At 33.6% G+C, this 20,417-nt stretch overlaps 1 long non-coding RNA gene and 1 other non-coding gene across 2 annotated transcripts; one reads left to right on the top strand and one right to left on the bottom strand.

Annotated features, from left to right (window-relative positions):
* Positions 1-2,964: 2,964 nt before the first annotated feature.
* LOC120087387 (small nucleolar RNA R71) lies at positions 2,965-3,071 on the bottom strand. The gene has a single exon (XR_005484523.1). It is a non-coding gene; the product is annotated as a small nucleolar RNA R71 (small nucleolar RNA).
* Positions 3,072-14,079: 11,008 nt separating this feature from the next.
* Positions 14,080-16,179, top strand: LOC120086527 (uncharacterized). Its single transcript, XR_005484238.2, has 2 exons — positions 14,080-14,188; positions 15,897-16,179. It is a non-coding gene; the product is annotated as an uncharacterized LOC120086527 (long non-coding RNA).
* Positions 16,180-20,417: the final 4,238 nt, after the last annotated feature.

Raw genomic sequence — 20,417 nt, 5'->3', positions numbered from 1 at the left:
CTTCTTGAGCAGATTATCACGAACGCAAACAACCGCATAGCCTTGCGATCGCAATCTCTTAATGCGATCGGATGCTAATTTCCCTGGATCGCAATTCCGCCTTGCGCCAACGCATTTTCTGCACAAAATACACAAGTTAAGCTGCTTTCATGCGATGGACGCATACAATCGCAATATTCTAAACTTAATGCTTTTGGACGCAATTTTATATATTTTTACCATCGCAATCCTTCATTTTTTTATATCTTTGTCGTTGTAATAACGTGCATTTCTGCCCGTTATCAGTTACACCCAAGTGGAGGGAGTTGACTATGAGGAAACTTTCTCACCTGTTGCCATGCTTAAGTTTATCTGCATCCTCCTGTCCATTGTCTCATATGACTATGAGATATGACAAATGGATGTCAAGACTGCCTTTCTGAATGGTAATCTTGACGAGACCATTTATATGGTGCAACACGAGGGATTCATAGCCCAAGGTCAGGAGCAAAAGATTTTCAAACTGAATCGGTCCATTTATGGACTAAAACAGACGTCTCGATCTTGGAACATAAGGTTTGATACTGTAAGCAAATATTATGGTTTCGACCAAAACATTGATAAGTCTTGTGTCTACAAGAAAATCATCAACAGTTCAGTAGTATTCCTAGTGTTATATGTAGATGATATCTGATAACGGGCAGAAATGTATGTTATTACAGTGCTAAATTATAAAACAATGCAGGATTGCATTGATAAAAATATACAATATTGCGTCCAAAAACATTAAGTTCACAATAAGGCGATCGCATGCATTCATCGCATTAAAACAGTAAACTTATGTATTTTTGTGTAGAATATGTGTTGACGCAAGGCGAAAAATGCGATCCAAAGAAATCAACGGCCGAGCGCATTAAGAGGTTGTGTTAACACAAGGCTATGCGATCATTTGTGCTTGCGATTATCTGCTCAAGAAGGTTGCCGCATAGAGCCGGCGCATCTGGGTGAAAAACGTAATAAATCACGGTGGGACAAAAAGCTGATGACGGTCGATTCCAAATTAAGTTGACAAGCTGCTAACGAACTACTATAGCAAGTACACTCAACTTTTTGGTGACAAATATTCGGTGCATCAGATAGAGAATTAATGTCATCCCATCAGGGCAATCATAAGAGAGAAGAGGCCTTTCACCCCAAAGCTCTATAAATACCAGAGGTCGCCTTCAATAGAGTGGTCCGCTCAATTAGAGAATTTATCCCTTAGATAGAAGTAGCCTTTTTCTTAGTTTTCTTTTACTTAGAAGGCAGAAGCGAGGGAAGTGAGATTGTACCGAGAGATCGTTCCGGTTAACTTGGAAGAGTTCCGGAAGCATGGAGATTAGATAGAGGGCCAACTTCTACAGAAACAGGAACATCTTTTGAGTAGAATAGAGTTAACAGTGTAAAAGCTTTGGGAAGCAAGGAATTGCTACTAGGCTCTCTATCCTTATCTTCCATTGTCATTTTGTACTCTAAACTGATTTATAGAAATGGAATTTACATCTTTATATCTGTTCACTCTCTGTATATTCGCATGAGTAGCTAAACCTGACGAATGGGTTGAGAAGCACTTAGCTAGCATAACTGGGGATCTTCATTCTATGCGATTATCTTGTATTATATATACGTCATTCGTCAATTAGAGATACTTGGGAGGGTATTCTAAGGATAGAATCTAGGCTTGAAAAAGTCAGATTAGAATCTAGGCTCAGGAGAGTCAGATTAGAAATGCATAATCAAGAGATAGGAGCTTAGGAATAAGCGTTGTTTGCTATTAACGCATCGCATGCATCCTAGAGATAGGCTATGATTGTATGCAGTCACCTTGTCCTTGTGTGCATCTTGCATCATCGCATAGGCAAGAAGTAGAGACTTAGGAATAAGCTTTATAGATATTATTGCATTCATTGCATGCGTCCTAAAATTAGGAGCTACCGCGTTTGCATTGGAAAATGATCTGTTGTCGCATGAATGTAGCATGATCGCATAGTTTGAACGCATTCTCGGGAAATGCTAGGTAAAGACCTTCTCAACCCATTCCTCCGCATACTCAGTGTATCTGTCGCATAATTAATCTTTTCTCAAATCCACTGCATACTTTTCATACTTCAATTAACAAACCAACCAAACCATTAATTTATTTGTTACCACAAAGTGATCTTAAAAATTACTACCGCATATTATTTTCCTTAGTCCCTAAGTTTGACCCTGGACTTACCAGGAAACTCAGTAGGATTTATACTTGGGTTCTGCTAAGAAAACTTGTTGCACAACGCATTTTCCATCACCGCAATTCCTTTCATTATTTCATCGCATGAAATAACGCATCAAGTTTTTGGCGCCGTTGCCGGGGACATCGACAATTAAGTGTGCTAACGGTAATTTTTCTGATTTCTTTACAACTTTCTAACTCTGGCGAATTACGACCCAGAGATTAAAAGGACGTTCCGATGAAGATTGAGAGATAGCCGCCAACAACAACAACTAGAGAAAGATAACATGGCGGAACAACCTGGAAATGGAGCATCAAATGAAAACAATGTCATGGCAAATCCCATCCTATTGGCGAACGACTGCAATAGGCCCATTCAGGACTATGCGTCGCCCAACTTCTATGATTTCTCCCCAGGAATCATGAGGCCCACACTTGATGGATCGAGATTCGAAATGAAACCAGTGATGTTGCAGATGATCCAGACTACTGGACAGTTTGGAGGAAGGCGTGGCGAGGACCTGCACACCCACCTCCAGAGCTTCATAGAGACCTGCAATACTTTTGTGTTCCCTAATATCTCCACCAAAGAAGTTCGACTAACTTTGTTTCCATTTTCGTTGTGTGACCAGGCACGAAAATGGGCATACTCTCTCGAACCGGGGGAGATTACTTCATGGGAGCAAGTAGTAGAGAAGTTTATGAAGAAATATTTCCCACCAACAGAGAATGCCAAAAGAAGAAAGTTAATAACCAATTTTGAACAGGACATTGACGAATCACTCAACGATGCTTGGGCGAGGTTTAAGAGGCTGGTAAGAGACTGTCCACATAATGGTTTACCAAACTGCTTACAGATGGAGATTTTTTACCAAGGATTAGCCCCTGCATCGCAGACCGCTGCCAATGTGGCAGCAGCTGGAGGTCTGCTGGATAAAACATATGACGAGGCCAAGAATATCCTTGATCGCATTTCAAAAAATCACGAGGACTGAAAAGAAAGCGATCAAAGATTAAGAATTAGAGACAATGACGCGAACAACGGGGCCATCGCATCCCTTCAGAACCAAATGACTGCGATGATGATTTTGATACAAGGTATCGCAATTAATAGCATGGGAGCAAAAAAAGGGCATGTCAACGCAATTGCTCAAACGACCGCAAGTTGTGTCATCTGTAGAGACGCACATCCGAAGGAAGAATGCCCATGAAATCCACAGTTAGTATGCTTCATAAAGAATAATCCTTATTCTGACACGTACAACCCTGGGTGGAGAAATCACCCCAATTTCGCATGGAAAAATCAACAACAAAGCTTTCAACCAGTGGCGCAAAAAGAAGGGCCACCTGGATTTTTCCCACGAACCAACAGTCCAACGCATAACCAAGCCTGCAGTTCACAAGCACCCAATCTTCATCCTTAAAGAGCTTGTTGAAGCAGTACACTGAGAAGAACGAATCAGTTCTTCAAAATCAAGCAACATCCATCTGAAATCTCGAAATTCAGCTAGGACAGATTGCGGGCGAACTCAAAAACAGACCGCAAAAAGCGTTGCCGAGCTCAACTGAGCTCCCTCGCAACATTAGGGGTACAGGAAAGGAACAATGCTTAGCAGTCTCCTTGCTAAGGGAAAAATGATAGTGGAAGTAGGGGAGGAACCCATCACGACCAACTTGAATGCGAAAACAACAGAGGACTCGTTGACATATGATTCAGAAGAGCCCGAGAAGATGAACCCAGAAGTTGCGTCCACCGTTAAGCCTCTAGAACATGAGATAGAAGAAGTCCAGCTACCATCATTCCCACAAAGATTGAAAAAGAAACAAAGTGATGAAGATAAGATTGCCATGGAGGCAGTAACGCAAAATACTATGATCCCACCAAAAATGTGAGACCCAGGAATCTTCATGATACCATGTTCAATTGGAGGGGTCTACACTGGTCAAGCACTATGCGATCTTAGGGCGAGTATAAACGTAATGTCGCTATCAATCTTCAAACGATTGAATATAGGCAAACTTATGCCCACAACGGAGACTCTCCTGCTTGCAGACAGATCCCGAATATATCTTGAGGGAGAGTTGAAAGATGCCGCAATCTCAATTGACAAATTCATTTTGTCAGCAAACTTCATCATTTTGGATTATAAAGTGGACGAAGATGCGTCAATCATATTGGGACGACCATTCCTCTCGACCGGTCACGCTCAAATTGATGTACACAAGGGGAAATTGTAATGAATGTCAATAAGGAAAAGCTCCGGATTAAGGCAGTCAAAATCCCAGAGGACCGAGAACAGAAGAAAAATTCGCTATGGACGTAAAAAGTTCAGCCTGAAATAAGTAGTCCCTGTGTTACTATGCAACTCAAACTCATCAGGGACGCATTCCTTTTGAAATATCCTTTTTATACCAATGCTTCATGAACTTTTATCACCTGTATTTTAATTGTTATCGTATCTTTGTCTTTACATCTTTAAAAAAATTAAAATAATAATAATAATAATAATGCGATCATGTTGAACGATCATGATAAACGATTTTGTTAACTTTATTTTTGTATTTAACCCTCTCAATGTTTTTCTTGCAACGATCGAGGTGAACGATTGCGGAGGCACTACACGAAGACGAAACTACTTTATTTCATCACCACAATCCAAAGAAAATAGATCGCCACAAGGCAAGATGCGTCAACAAATAATGTGGACGACAGCGCAAATTTGGGGTTGTATCTTTCCTTGACTTTATTCCAAATTTTGCACTATCGCATCGCATTTTAATTTTGAAAATTTTATCATCGCATCCTCTTTAGTTGCCACAATCATTTAACATTGATCAATTTAGTAAGTCACCACATGATTTCTCTTTGCAATTATGATTTCAATGAAGAAACGCATGCTTCTATCTTTTCGTACACACTAGAGTCAACTTAATTTTAGGACAGTCACCTCATGAAATACTAGAAGTTAGTGCCTGCTAGTTTTCTTTCAAACTGACCCTTTACGAAACTTCCTAAGAACATCGCATGACTTCTTTCAATCTTTTAAGCAATGAGGACATTGCTGCATTTTAAATTTGGGGGTGCAGTATTCATTTTTCGACCTTGCTATTTTTAGCCTTACGAAAAAAAATTGCATAAAGTTGCGATCGGATCCTACTCATAGTTGGATGTCCGCATGACACCCGTGGGGGCAAGCCAAAACAAAGGTAGGAATCGTGATCAATGTATAAATAAATTATCGCAACTCCGCTGCCAAATAGGCATGAGTTTAGTCTGAGAAAGAGCGTCTTGCTCATAGTTGGATGTCCGCATGACACACGTGGGGGCAAGCCAAAACGAAGGCGAGGCACTTGGATCAGCGCAAGGTCAGAGAAAAAATAATGTCTAAAATACGTAAGGATAAAAAAAATCATTTAACACCCTATTGAAAAAGTTTTTGAAATAAATCATGCGATGTCCTGGAATCTAGTAAAGTCTTTTTGAAGGTTAAACTTGCAGTCCCTAAATTTTAGAAATATTTTAAGAAGAGGCCTGGATAAGAATTAAGGAAATTTTGGTGTATAGAATTTGAATAAGGCATCCTTGAGAAATCTAGGAAAGAGAAGGCGGTACTTTCTAAAGAAAATCTTTAGCTTATGCTTGAGGACAAACATTGTTTAAATTTGGGGGTGAATGCATGTTATTACAATGCTAAGTTATAAAACAATGCAGGATTGCATTGATAAAAATATACAATATTGCATCCAAAAGCATTCCTTTTCAAATCATCAACAGTTCAGTAGTATTCCTAGTGTTATATGTAGATGATATCTTATTCATTGGGAATGATGTAGGTTTACTGATTTTAGTTAAAAACTGCTACCAACCCAATTCCAAATGAAAGACTTAGGAGAGGCTCAGATTTTTCTTGGCATTCAGATCTTTCGAGATCGAAAGAACAAAGTGCTAGCACTGTCTCACGCATCGTACATTGACAAGATATTGATCAAGTACTCGATGCAGAACTCTAAGAGGGGCTTTTTGCCTTTTTTTCATGGAGTTACATTGTCTCAAAAGCAACATCCTAAGACACCTCAAGAGGTTGAGAAAATGAGATGGGTCCTCTATGCATCTGTCGTTGATAGTCTGATGTATGTGATGTTATGTACTGAACTTGACAATTGCTACGCTGTGGGGATAGTCCGTAGATATCAATCTAATGCAGGACAGGGTCACTAGACTGCCGTCAAGAACATCCTCAAGTACCTTCGAAGAACGAGGGACTACATGTTTGTGTATGGATCTAAGGATTTGATTCTTACTGGATACACAAACTCTGATTTCCAAATTGATAAGGATTCTTGGAAATCTACTTCAGGATCAGTGTCACTCTTAATGAAGGAGCTGTAGTGTGGCAAAGCACTAAGCAGGGGTGCATTGCTGACTCCACTATGGAGACTAAGTATGTAGTGGCTTGTGAAGCTGCTAAGGAGGCCGTTTGGCTCAGAAAATTCCTGACTAATTTGAAAGTTGTTCCAGACATGTCTAGGCCCATCACCTTTTACTGTGATAATAGTGGTGTTGTGGTGAATTCCAAAGAGCCTCGGAGTCACAAGCGTGACAAACATATCAAGTGAAAATACCATCTTATCAGAGAGATTGTGCATCGAGGAGACGTGATTGTCACAAAGATAGCTTCGAAGCACAATGTTGCTGACCCATTTACGAAGGCTCTCATGGCTATAATGTTTGAGGGTCACCTTCAGAGCATGGGTCTACAAAACCATCTACGACTGGACTAGGGCAAGTGGGAGTATTGTTGTCCTAAGCCTTTATGCCCTAGTTTATTGATTTGTATTTGTATTTTTCTTGTATACCCCACTAGCTTTAGAACAAGTGGAAAATTATTGGGGTTGATGCCCTAAATCTCGTTGGGTCAAGTAGTTTGTAAACATGTATATGAACAAACATTATGTGATGTAATAATATAAAATATGTTCTTCACTATAGTCTTTGATATATGAGATATTTTGTTGCATTAACCACAAACCAATAAACTAAGATCCGTGGTTATCGTTGTAACTTAAGCATGTATGTGATGACATACAAGTGGATCGTGTTTTAAGTGATAACCTAAATGGTCTGTAGTAGATGGATGAAGGAGGGAAACCTTATCCTATTGACATTGTGAGTGTGGCTTGCTTTGTAGATGTTACAAGTGTTGTAATGTACTACAGATGGTCTGACCCTGACCATTCATGTATTAGACATGCGAGCGGGGATGCTCTATACAAAAAAGTTTGTATAAGATCGGACCAGTCTCATTATATAATGTCGTTCATGACATAGACTTTCATTTCACTAGGATGATCATAGGTAACATGACCTTAATCCTGAGTGAGTTGGGAACTCCTGCCTATAAGGGCAGTCCTTTGATTTGTATGGATGCGAGTGGCCAGATCGCAGACTCAAACCTACCACTTTGGGAATTTGTCTGATTAGGGAGCTAGGAACTCGGCTACACAAGACGGAATTGACTTCTTCCCCGATTTAGGGGTAAGTAGATAAATTGCTCCCTTAAGGGCTGATTCCGAGAATTGAACAATGTGACGCCACACCTTCTCTAGGCCCGAAAAAGATTGGGCAAAACAGTAAATTGGCGCAGTTGTACTTACGAGCAATTTATGAAGAGAGAAAGCCCATAGCCCAATGTTGGAGTATAAAAGGGAGACTTCCTTTTCAAAATTCTCCAATGTGGGATTCTCCAACTAATGGTTGGTTCCTTCTTATTTTTGAAAAATGATAAATTTTCATTAAATAATTAGGAATTATTTGGATAATTTAGTGGTTGGTTTAGTCTTTTGTTAACTTCAAATTTGATTCATGTTTTAGGATTGATTTTGGATTCAAGGACTTTTATATGGTTAAACTGTTGTTTATTTGAGCTTGTGAGGTAAGTAATCTAATTTAGATAGTATGATCATATTTGTTTTGACTGGGTAATTACTGAGAAGTATGACATGAATAGAACTGTTTTATGAGCATGACAATATTAGCATGCGACTGATATGAATATGTGTGGAACTGTAGGCATGTACTATGACTTATGTTGTAAAATTTACTGAAAGCATGTTTTATCTTTAGATGAGAAGTGTCAATTAACTCTCCTAACACTACTATATTATCGGAAGTCGACGATTTCCTACTATGTTACTGGAAGCCGACGAATTTCCTACTATGTTACCGGAAGTCGATGGGTTTCCTACTATGTTACGGAAAACGGATGGATTTCCTACTATGTTAAAGGATGCCGATGGGTCCCCTACTATGTTTTAGAGCCTTCATGCCACTCGAAGCTAATAGTGTTGATATTCAATATGTGGAAGTAATCAGGATCTTAAGCACTCTGATTCCATCAATTTTAGCAAAGAAACATGCAAGATAAAAAAATAAAAATAAGTAGGATTTATGAGATTCATACCTTTGTTGAACTCTTCAATCCTTGAATTCTAGCTCGAATTTCTACACCAACAAGTTGTAGACCACCACTTGATCTTCTTTACTATCATCTAGGATCTTAGATTGGATTGTGGGATCCAAAATAAGCTATAATTTAAGGGAATTTTGGGAAGAATTTTGTGTTTTGGGTGCTAAACTCAAGAAAACTCCTTTCTCTTTTCAAGTTTTCAATTGATCAAACTGAATTCTCAGCCAAATCCACCTTTTGATCAGCATCTACATGAAATCAAAACACTCTCGGAGATGGCACCAAAACAAATGCAATTAATGGAACTTGAGGGTAACATAAAGTGGGAGAATTAGGATTTTTCCACTATAATCATTTTCTATCTTTTAATGAATTTCACAGATCCATGATAAAATATATTCTAATTTTAAATAAATTTAATTTAAACAACTAATTTTATGTAAAATTTCTTTAAAAGCAATTTTAAAGAAATTTAATTCAAATAATTAATATGGAATAAATTAATTAAACAATTAAATTAATTTAATATCAAATATTAAATTAATAATACATCAATTCCAAAACATGAATCGATATTCATGTATAATATTTAAATCAAATTTAAATATATTCCAATACTCCGATTTCGTTTAATTTGATAATTAAACGTATAATTATTTTGTATATAATTACTGGTTCCCTTAATTTGAATTTGAACGTTTCAAATTCTCTCATCACGCTATTCTAAGATTTAATCCATTTATGAGCTAGTAGGGGAACCTAATAGACCTACAAATCATGAACTCTAACGATCCGAGATTAACCGGCTAAACTCTTAAACCTAATTAACCAACATTTGTTAACTACTGAGTCACTCCACTAAAGCTCAGTAGTTACACTCCCCTGACTGTAGATATATTTCTGTCCACTTGATATAACCATCATCAGTAAGTCGACCCTTCACAGGTTGTTCATAATAACGGTTAAGTCAAAAGCTATTTTACCTCTGAGATTACATCTTGCTCCTTAAGTCCCATTGATTCTCTAATGAACAATTAGTTTGTGATCCAATCACCAAACCGAGTCCTTCTTAGGCTAACGAGAGGGTGGGACCCCTTGTTCAAGACCCAAAGTCAGTAGTTAAGGGAATAACCTCTCTACTATCCCTAAGAACATGTAGGAGTGAATTTCATCTTGTACCTTAAGTCCCCAACTATCTACCCAATCTTACCCCTGAAATAGGAGACTATTAAGCCGGCGCTGTTAAGCCAACCTTCACCAATGCAAATCTAAGGATAATCTCAAATAAACAAAAGTTCATAGTTAGCTGAAGATTAAGGTCAAGTTACTTAGGTCATCACTTTGAAATAGTCAGTCTTAAACAGTAAACAGTGTTATAAAGTAAGAGTGACTTATTTCTCGGTCCGGTCTTATACAATCTCTTTGCATAGGACGCCTCCACTCGTATGTCTCCACATGAACGATTCACGATCACATCGTTTGTACTAAATATGAAGTGGACCGCATCCGATAGTGTTTCCAGAAAGGTACGCAGCCTTATCCGTATACTATAGACCGTTTTGGCTATCTACTCGAACTTGATCCACTCTTATGTCTCCACATAAAATCCAAGTATTCATGTAATAGCCATGGATCTTAGTTTGTTGGACTTAGTTTTTTATAAATGCAATTTACATATTCAATAACAGTTTTATTGAATAAACCTCAAGAACTTCTTTATTGAAAATAGAATATGTTTAATTTTACAAACTGCAAGTTTTAGGACATACCCAGTAACAAAAGCATGTTAGGCTTGGTTATTCCCTAAAGCCTCGTTTGTTTCACGGGGTTTTCATTAAGATTTCAGACAAACATTTAACATCCATGGAACTTTAAAAACCATCTGACATGGGTTTTTTAATACCCAGCAAAAGTGTGAGATTTTTATGTCTAAGAGATGAACAGTAAAAATATAGCTTAATTAACTAATAAATTAATATCAAGCATTCATTACTATTAATTTTAATTAATTATTAAATATAAAAATATTATTTAACTTAATAAATTTCAATTAATATCTTTATCATTAATATTTTATGCTACCTTAACTATTAAATATAAATTATTATTGTCAATTATCAATATTCTAATTTATTTATTTATTTATTTTTATAAATTATTTACTTATGTTTAATTAAAAAGTATTTATTTACTTTTTATTTTATTGATTAAATAATTAATTAACATAATAATAAATTAAATTAATGTTAAATTTAATTGAATAAATTAGTTAATAATAAATTAATGTCAAGCATTCATTACTATTAATTTTAATTACTTTAATTTTAAATTATTCTTAATAAATTTTAATTAATATCTTTATCATTAATATTTTATGCTACCTTAACTATTTAATATAAATTATTATTGTCAACCATCAACATTCTAATTTATTTATTTTTATTAATTAATCTATTTATGTTTTATTAAAAAAGTATTTATTTATTTATTATTTTATTAATTAAATAATTAATTAACATAATAATAAATTAATTAATGCTAAATTTAACTGAATAAATTAGTTAATGTTAAATCTAATTGAGTAAATTAACTAATGTTAAATTTAATTGATGTTATACATTTAATTAAGTCATTATTTACTTTTAGTTTCTATATACAAATTATTGAATTGAACACAAATATTTAACCTCCAAACATTAATTATTTGCACATCTAAATACAGATATTAATTATCCCAAACATTTAAATCTAATATATTTAATATCTATACTCATGAAACAATATATGTGATTCAAACGACCCTTAAATGGTCATCCAGGATTAGTTGATTGTATGTATGTCCCACTAGTATGTTGCATTTATTGGGCATAGATGCATAGTCTGACCCTGGTAATGAGGTTATTTACTGAGTATTTTATACTCACCATTTCCTTTCATATGTTTTTCAAGTAAAGAAAGGACAGATCGGTGAATGACAAGAAGAATTTGTGACCATGCCTAAGGAACCCGACTAACGCTTCTGCATATGTTTTTTTCCATGTCTTTCATTTTTAGATTTAACAGTCAAATGCTTGAATTCTTTGATTACTTTATTTATTTATTATTTCTTTATTTTAATTCAAAATTGTGTTAAGGGTAACTCGAGCAAAGGTTTTGAGGTTTTTTAACAATTATTTTGTTGAAATTCTTTATTTTATAAAAAGGAAGTTTGATTCTAATGCTTAAGTCGCAAAGGTTTGCTTTTGAGTTTATGCATGCATAAGCAGTGACCCTTTAGTAAAAGTTAGAAAGGTTGGGTCGTTACACATCCACGGATAAAGGTTGAGAGTGCTTTATTATTAAAGAGAAAAATATTCAATTACATATTTAGAGGCCCCGAAATTAGAGAGTTTACATAACACACTAACCACTATGGAAAAATTGAAAATAACATAAATACAAATACAATTCGATCATTCACAATGCCAATTAACGGATTTAAGGCATTCCAAAAAATATACAAAATAATAAATATTAAACAATGACAATAATCTAATTAAACCACATTTTCATTCAATGTTTTAAAAAAAGTAGTAAATTTGGTTTTTTGGTTTTTGACAATAATGCTTGTTTTTCACAAAATCTAATGATTGCTTCTAAAAAAAAATCTTACCGGTGGTTTTCATATTTCATATACAAGCATTTGAATTCCTAGTCAATCTCTAAAAACAAAAACAAGTTTTTAAAAACTATTTTTTTAGTTTTCAAAATTTGACTTTAATTTTGAAAACACTCATAAAATGTAGACAACAAAACATATAAACCAATAAACAAAAGTGGTGTTTGTATACTTCATTTTAAAAAACCAAAGACTAAAATTATTATCAAATAGAGCCTTAATATTTGTAATTTTAATAATTTCTAAAATTAGTTCACACTATTAGTATATTGTTGATTTCTACGCAAAAAGAAGAAGAATGTTTTAGGTAGATTTAGCTTGCTTACTAGGACCCATTAAGAGAGAGCTCAAAAGCGTAAAATGAGATTAGAGAGGCCCAAGGGGAGCCTGAGAGAGCTTAAAGATGAGTCAAAGAGAGAGTTCAGAGGAGCTTAAGGTGAGCTTAAGAGAGTTTAAATGAGCTTAAAAAGCTAAGCGAAGCCCATGAAGAGCCTGAGAGAGCTCAAGAGTGAGCTTAGAGGAGCCTAGAGTGAGTGTATGAGAGCTCGAGGGTGAACCTGAGAGAGCTCAAAGGTGGGACTAAGAGAAAGCTCAAGGGAGCCTAAAGATGGCTCAGAGTGAGCCTGAGAGAGCTCCAAGGTGAACCTAAGAGAGAGTTTAGGGGAGCCTAGAGTGAACTTGAGAGAGCTCAAAGGTGAGCTTCAGAGAGAGAGTTCTGAAGAGCTTGGGAGGGCCTGAGCCTAAAGAAGCTTAACCATAAGGAGCCTATGAGGGTCTAAGCATAGAGAGCTTAAGAATGAGGAGCCAAGGACGCCTTGAGTCTAGACAAGTTTAGAAGGACCTGAGCTTGGAGAAGTCTAAGCATGAGGAGCCTGTAAGGGCATGAACATAGGAAGCTTAGCCATGTGGAGCTTAAAGAAGCCTAGGCATGAAGGACCCATGAAGAGAGTCTAAGAGAGCTCAGCGGATCCATGGGAGAGCTTAAATGACCTTATATTCTCATGGGAGACCTCAAAGGGATTGAGGTTGAAGTCGTCCAAATTCATAATAGACAAGCTATAACAGAGACGTTGAGAATTTGGATAGACGATGCACTTCAACATCTGTTGTAGTAATAATGACGTAACCGCTGATCAAATTATCTCAGTGATTCCAGAAAATTATGAGAGGCAATTATGAGCCCAAGTGACTGTTACACTTTACTATTTTATATAAGTGGCCAAAGCCATTAGTCAAAGGTATGCCTAAAATACCCTACTATTTTATACAATCAAATTACTCACAAACCCAATACTGACTCGAGTGTCGAAATGTGTGTGGCTAGACACCACACTGATGCTTAATCCAATTTTTTTTTTTGCAGGCACTTGGACTATTTTTTTCCCATAGTACAAATTTATGGTTGATCCTTTTTTTTTTTTTTTTTTTTTTTTTTTTTGCATCAACAAAGAAGAAAAAGTTTCTATGAATTCCTGTAAAAATTTTATAAACATATTCACATGATATATTTAATTGCATAAAAATTATTTTATTATTATGATTATCTAATTATTTTGAAGATGAGTATTTATCCAATTCTAAAGTTTTTTTCTTTACCATTTTTCCAAAAAAGTTTAGAAAGATAATTGGCTTGGATCCAAAATTGGACCCATGGGTTCTATGTGGGCCTCACCAAAGCCCACGATCCGATGGCCCGGTTTGGCCTACAACCGTTCATTCGGATGGGGAAGAAAACAGTAGCGGCCAAGTTTTTTGCTTCGTTCTCCTTGGAATTCTGCTGTTGCTTTCACTCCATAGCCACATTGTTCATCGATCCCTTTCGCCACTGTACTGGTACCTTCTCTCCCTTTCTTCTTTACTCTTTCTCTCTGTGTTCTTCTTTAATCGATGGGTTGCGAAGGTAGATTCATGTGTATGAATCTTGTATTTTCGTGTTTAATTATATGTTTTTTTTTTTTTTTGTCAATGTTTTGGTTGAGACGTTATCGATGCAATGCATTGCTTTCCTATCAATTGGAAGATTTTTTGTCCTAATTTTCGCTTATTATTGTTCTGCATCGAGTTTTGTTGTTGGGAAGAAATTTTTGAAAAGCTTTAATTGAATTGGAATGGGCCGTACCTTCTGGCTTGTTTGGCAGAGATGATGATCATTAGCTTCATGACTCTTTATCCGTTAATTTAGACCGTGACTTCTTTCTTGATCATATCTTGTGGCTGTTTAAAAAGCGAAAGTAACGTGAATATATAAGCAAGAACATTTTGATTGATACAGTTTTTTCCCCAGTAGAAATCAAAATTAAACTATGCTAGCTTAAGTTCGAAATTTTGAAGTATTGACATAAGTAAATGCAACGGAACTCATCCGCTTAAGCTTTTTGATTGATGGGTGACATGATATTATAGGAGGAGCTCTTGTGTTTGAAATCAGAAGTGTAATTTTCTCTCCAATTTATATTGACTTTTACCTATTGGGTCTATTTCAATTTTTTAATCTCATAAGTGAGTGAGAAGTGTTGAAGTATTGATAGAATTAAAATGGTCATATCTCATCTGCTTAAGCTTTTAGATGGATGGATGATTTATTTAACACAAAGTAGACTGTATTATAAGCTATACACACTCTCTGACTTCTTTGGATATGGAGTGCAGAGTCTCTCTTCTCTGTTTTCAACAAGCACTGAAACCTTTTCCTCATATCCAATATGTGGCCCAACCTCGTAGCCACTATACTGTTCCATTTATTTCCCTGATGTCCCCATTGGGGAGGAAGAGATCTTATATTAGTGATTTGCTATAAATTATAAGTTACATTTGTGATAATATGAATTATTTAAGCCATATGTGGATGGATCCTCCATCTTTATCAACTTCCCCGCACTATCCCCCACATCCACCCACGCCTATTGATCTAATTATTATTCTTATCAATTGCAATAAGATAAGAGCTTCCTTTTGAGTATCAGACTATGTGTGGCTGCCTTTCCAGCTCATTGAGTTTTGTTGTTATTGATGCATTATTATTGTGCCTAACCTTGACATGGTTTCCTGTATTTCTATTCTTTATTTGCTTTAAATCATTCTTCTTTTTTTATTGTTCCAATTTGATCAGTCTATTTGCTTCAAGTAATTGGACGGAAGAACTAATAACTATGCCACGGTGTCGATAAATAGCTCTACTAACCAGGATTTCTAGACTTCGTTGCATCCGACCTTTGAATGATTATAAATGAAGTAAAATTACTCATAAATGTGACAATGAGGACCCAAGAATAGATTATCCTTTATACTTTCGCCAATCAAGATAAAGGGCGGTGGGGTTATGTTTGGATTTTGCTGAATAATTTATTTCAAATTGACCAGGACCTCAGAAATCTTTGATTTGATATTGTTAACAAGCACATGACTTTCCTTTTATTGTCCTTTCTTTGATGGATCTCACCACTTGGAACTGCTTGATCTGATGGTGCTTATACTTTATAGGACAAAGACTACAAACATTGCTTTCAAATCTGAACACTAATTTTTCCTGGGCATTCTGCAGATTTGATGTTTTTCTTTGTTCATCATTGAAGGGTCCAGTGTCGGAATCTGCTGTGTGGCGCATACACACTAATGGTCAAGCATTGAATCACCAATACCAATTGCCAAGTAGGAAGAAAAATCAAGTTGTTTTCTTGCTTTTAAGTCTTATATGTTCCTTTTGGTTTTGGAACTATGCATATTAGGCATGTATAAAGGGAGAGCTTTTACCTCGTGGGTCGTGAAAGTTTATCCTTTTGCTTAAAATTTCCAAATCATTGAGCAATCTTGACTTCTTTTCATTATCTATTTTGTTGCTCTATATTTCTGCCCTTTTGCATGTGAATCAGCCTGTTTGTACTTCCTTTCTAAGTTCCTTATTGAACTTTCCCAAAATTTTGTTCCTTCTTTAATCTGTTCTTAACAATATTGATTCAAGAATCGGGTGGATTGTTTTCCTCTCAAATTGATCAATCTACCCCAGATGTGCAACTTGATCTATCTGCCTCTGTGGAATCAATCAGCATTTTGAGAGAAATTGATTTCTGTATTTCTGGATTTTTATGCATTGTAGCTCTTCTTTCTTTAAAGAGAGAGAATAAAGAATAATGCAGTTCAGAAGGAGAGACGTGGCACTCTCTCATTAGGTATGAAAATATTTCAAATGATTAAATAATATTTTGGTCATTGTATCTTGGATTTGTTCATTTTGGTCCAACAATGTTTACTAACTTTATAAATTAGAACTATTATTTGATCATGATTATAAATTTGGGGAAAAACTAACATTTTGGTCCTAAGTTTAGGATAAGTATTTATTTAGTTCTTATATTTAAAAATGTTATACTTTACCTTTAAGTTTTTAGTTTAATTTTTATTTGATTTCGGTTTCAAAATATTAGGGTGTGTTTGAGGCGAAGATTATCTTAAGATTATAATAACTACCTCTCGTTACCATAATTACTATTTGCTACAGTTTTTACTATTTTATATTCATAATTTTTATTTATTTATTGCTATAGTGTTTACTATTTCCTTCTCAAACAAAAATAGTTTACACCTCAAATACAAACTATTATAACCTAAACTAAAATAATCTATACTCCAAACACAAACTATTATAACCCAATTATAATAACCTAGGACTATAATAACCAATTATTTGCCTCAAATGCCCCTTTACATTTCAACTTTGAGTTTTTTTAGTTTTGTTTCAATTTGGTTTTTAGGGTTTCAAGATTTGTACTTTTTAAACTTGATTTATTTTCATTAAATACTTAATTTAAGTACTTGGTGACAATGTCTATTAATTAATTATAAATAATTATAGATAATTATAATTAATGAGTTTTCACTATTTTTTTATCACTATTAAAATCAATAAAATAAAGGGTAATTGTATTAAATGGAAAACCGTTGAATTTTTTTCAAGTATAACAAAATGTCACTGCGATAGACCATTATAGATTTCTATTACTAAGCGATGGAGTTCTATCGCTCAATGATAAAAGTTTATCGCTTGGACTCCTTAATGAATATAATTAGAAATGCATGTGTTAAGCGTTTGAATAGCGATCTATCACTTATAGATAGCGATATTTTGCTATATTTGTAAATAAGTTGACTCATTTTTCCTTATTTGTTTCAATTATTTGAAAATAATCCTAAAAAAATTCACATATCTTAAGTTAGTTAACTTAAAGTTAACATTAAATACTAAAATGTAAAATATTGAAACCTATGAACCAAATGATAATTAAACTTGAAATTTAAGATGTAACATTTTAAAACTTATGAACCAAACGAAAATTAAACTCAAAACTCAATGGAAATGCAAATTTTAATCTAAATACCAAATAAAATAAGACTTAAAAAGCGACCAAGAGGGTAGGGTATATTTCCCTCTTTTTTTTTTTTTTTAGTACCCCTAAATATAAATATTTAGAAAAAAGAGAGACGAAATAATTATAGATGAGGAATCTGTGTCTGTTTCCCACTCTTTATTGTTTTTAATCGCAAGTAGTATTCAGTCAAATTTGTTATTTTCGTCCGTAAGGTCAAATCTTGATTATAATGAATAATTAAAAGGTATCCCCTCTGATCCATGGGTCCATTAATTGGGGAAGAATTTCTTCTACATCACCTTTTTCAATTTATATTATTACCAAATCATTTATTTCTTTAAAAAAAATAAATTATAATTAACAAATTTTACACATACCCATAATTTTATAGGGAAGTACAAAATCAAATTCTAATAAACCTCTAATTTGCTATCAACATTATCAAAAGTGACTATCACTTTTGTTTTCCAATTATTGATTTTCCTATTTATGTAAAATTTTGAAATCAAAAGTAGCCCTCTTTTTTTTTTAAAAAAAAAATATTATCCATAGCATAGGTAGCAGCTGTTGTAGACTTGTAGTATATGTAATTGATTAGAAATTAAAAAAAAAAAAAAACAATCATCAAATAAGACCCACTTTTTTAGCTTTTAAAATTTGTCTAAAGTTTAATTTTATTTAAAAAGAAAAAAAGAATTGCAAAACCTGGACAAGTCTACTAATCAACAAGATTTTCCTTAAAATAAATAAATAAATAAAGGTTAATAAAAGTTAAATTGAACCATTGAATTATTAACAATAATTTTTTTTTCTCTCTTCTTGAAAAGGGAAAGAAGAAATTCCAAAAAAAAAAAAAAAAAAAAAAAAAAAAAAAAACCCACCTAAGCCCAATAAGGACACAGGCTTGGGCCCAAGTTGCTAATAGAAATAGGTACAAAAAAAGAAATGGTCAAGGTTATTGAGTTTTGAAAGAAAAAAAGTGAAAGGATTTGGAAGTCAAAAAATCATTAAGATCTATAAAGGGCCCCACAGAATCTACCATTGTCATTCAGAATTGCATGCAAAAACAATAATTTAACAATTAAATTTATTTAACTAAATCCCTATTTTTCTTAAATAATAATTGGAAACCATGTTTTTTCTTCTTGTTTGAGTATATGTAAAGAAAAGAAGTTTAGAATTTTGCAATTTATTTACATTTTAAAAACATAAAAAAGGTGATTGCTTTCTTTGAACTTTTGAAAATTTAAATGCATGCCATTTATTTTTAAATTGTCAATCAAATCATTCTAATTTTTCTTCCCCCTTCTTTTGCAATATGCTTCTTAAAATTACTAATCTTATCCTATGAAAACTTTTAAGTCTTTTTAGGCATTATTTCCTAATTTCTAAATTCATATGGTTTTAACAAAATGTTAAGTGGGATCACTTCTTTTAGCATTAGTAGTGGTTGATCCAAGAAACCAATCTTACTTTTACAATTTTAATAACCTTTTTCTAATTAGAAACTAATATAGTTTAATTGAGATAACTTATATTATCAACTTCTAGATCTGTTATTTGATCTTTTCACCTCATAGTAATAAAAAAATTCGTCAATAAAATCTAAAGTAACTTGAAAAGTTTTCTAGTAAATTATTAAATCACCAATTGACCAAAAAAACATGAGAGTAAAGATAAATTTAATATTATATAGAAGTATCAATTTTTTTTAACATGGTACATGAATAACATCTAACAAACAGTCTCGAGTTCAAATTCTTCAACCGTTATTTTCTAGCTTATTTAAATTTGTAAGAGTGTGAAGAATGTAGTAAAAAAAGTTAAATTTATGTTAAGTTATAAGTTTAGTCATTGGACTCTCAAATTTATGTTTCATAAGTTTCTAACTTGTTAATTACATAATAGACCTTTATATTTTTTATGTATTCATTTTGAAAACTAGCTAATTTGATAGATATAAAATTAAACTTTTGATTGTGTATCTAATCAATTCATTATTTTTTTTTAAAGTACCAAATAGGCCGATAAACAATTAAATGTGGAATTGAAAAGTTATGTATTTCTTAAGGGAAATCATAATTGAAAGTTTAAGAATTATTATTAGAGATTTTTTTACAATTTAACAAGTTCTTAGACACAATATTGAAAGTATAGACATATATATTAGATAAATACATATCATAATCTCTATTAATTTGAACTTTTGAGTCTATGGATACTTTAATGAAATGGAAATATTTTCATATTATCACCACTCATATCTAAGTCAAATTAGATCACAATCAAAAACAATAATTTATAAAAATAAGTTATAAGCCAATGACAAATATATAATGGAACTAGTAATTAAGTATATGATATTGAGAATTCTCCCAATTGAGTGTGAACTAAATCTAAAAAGTTAGAATAATGTGTCAATTTAAGATCATATTATATAAAATAAAAGATATATAGGATGATGTTGATTGGTACTATAATTAATTCTTAAAATTACAAGCATGCAAAGAGTATACCAAACCCTTCAACTTTTTTTTTTTATTATTTTTTAAATAAGTACACTTTACTGTCCTTTCAAGAGCTTGGAATGTTATGAAAAAAAATATATGTTTATTTAATTAATTATTTTTAATTCACTCCCTTCTTTTTTGGATAAGTCAAATTCAAACCTAGCTCATTGTAATTAATAAAAAGAAAAC

This window comes from Benincasa hispida, chromosome 9 (assembly GCF_027475165.1).
Source record: "Benincasa hispida cultivar pf3 chromosome 9, pf3_genome.v1.1, whole genome shotgun sequence".
Classification (NCBI taxonomy): Eukaryota; Viridiplantae; Streptophyta; class Magnoliopsida; order Cucurbitales; family Cucurbitaceae; genus Benincasa; species Benincasa hispida.
This window is presented reverse-complemented; position numbering and strand designations above follow the sequence as displayed.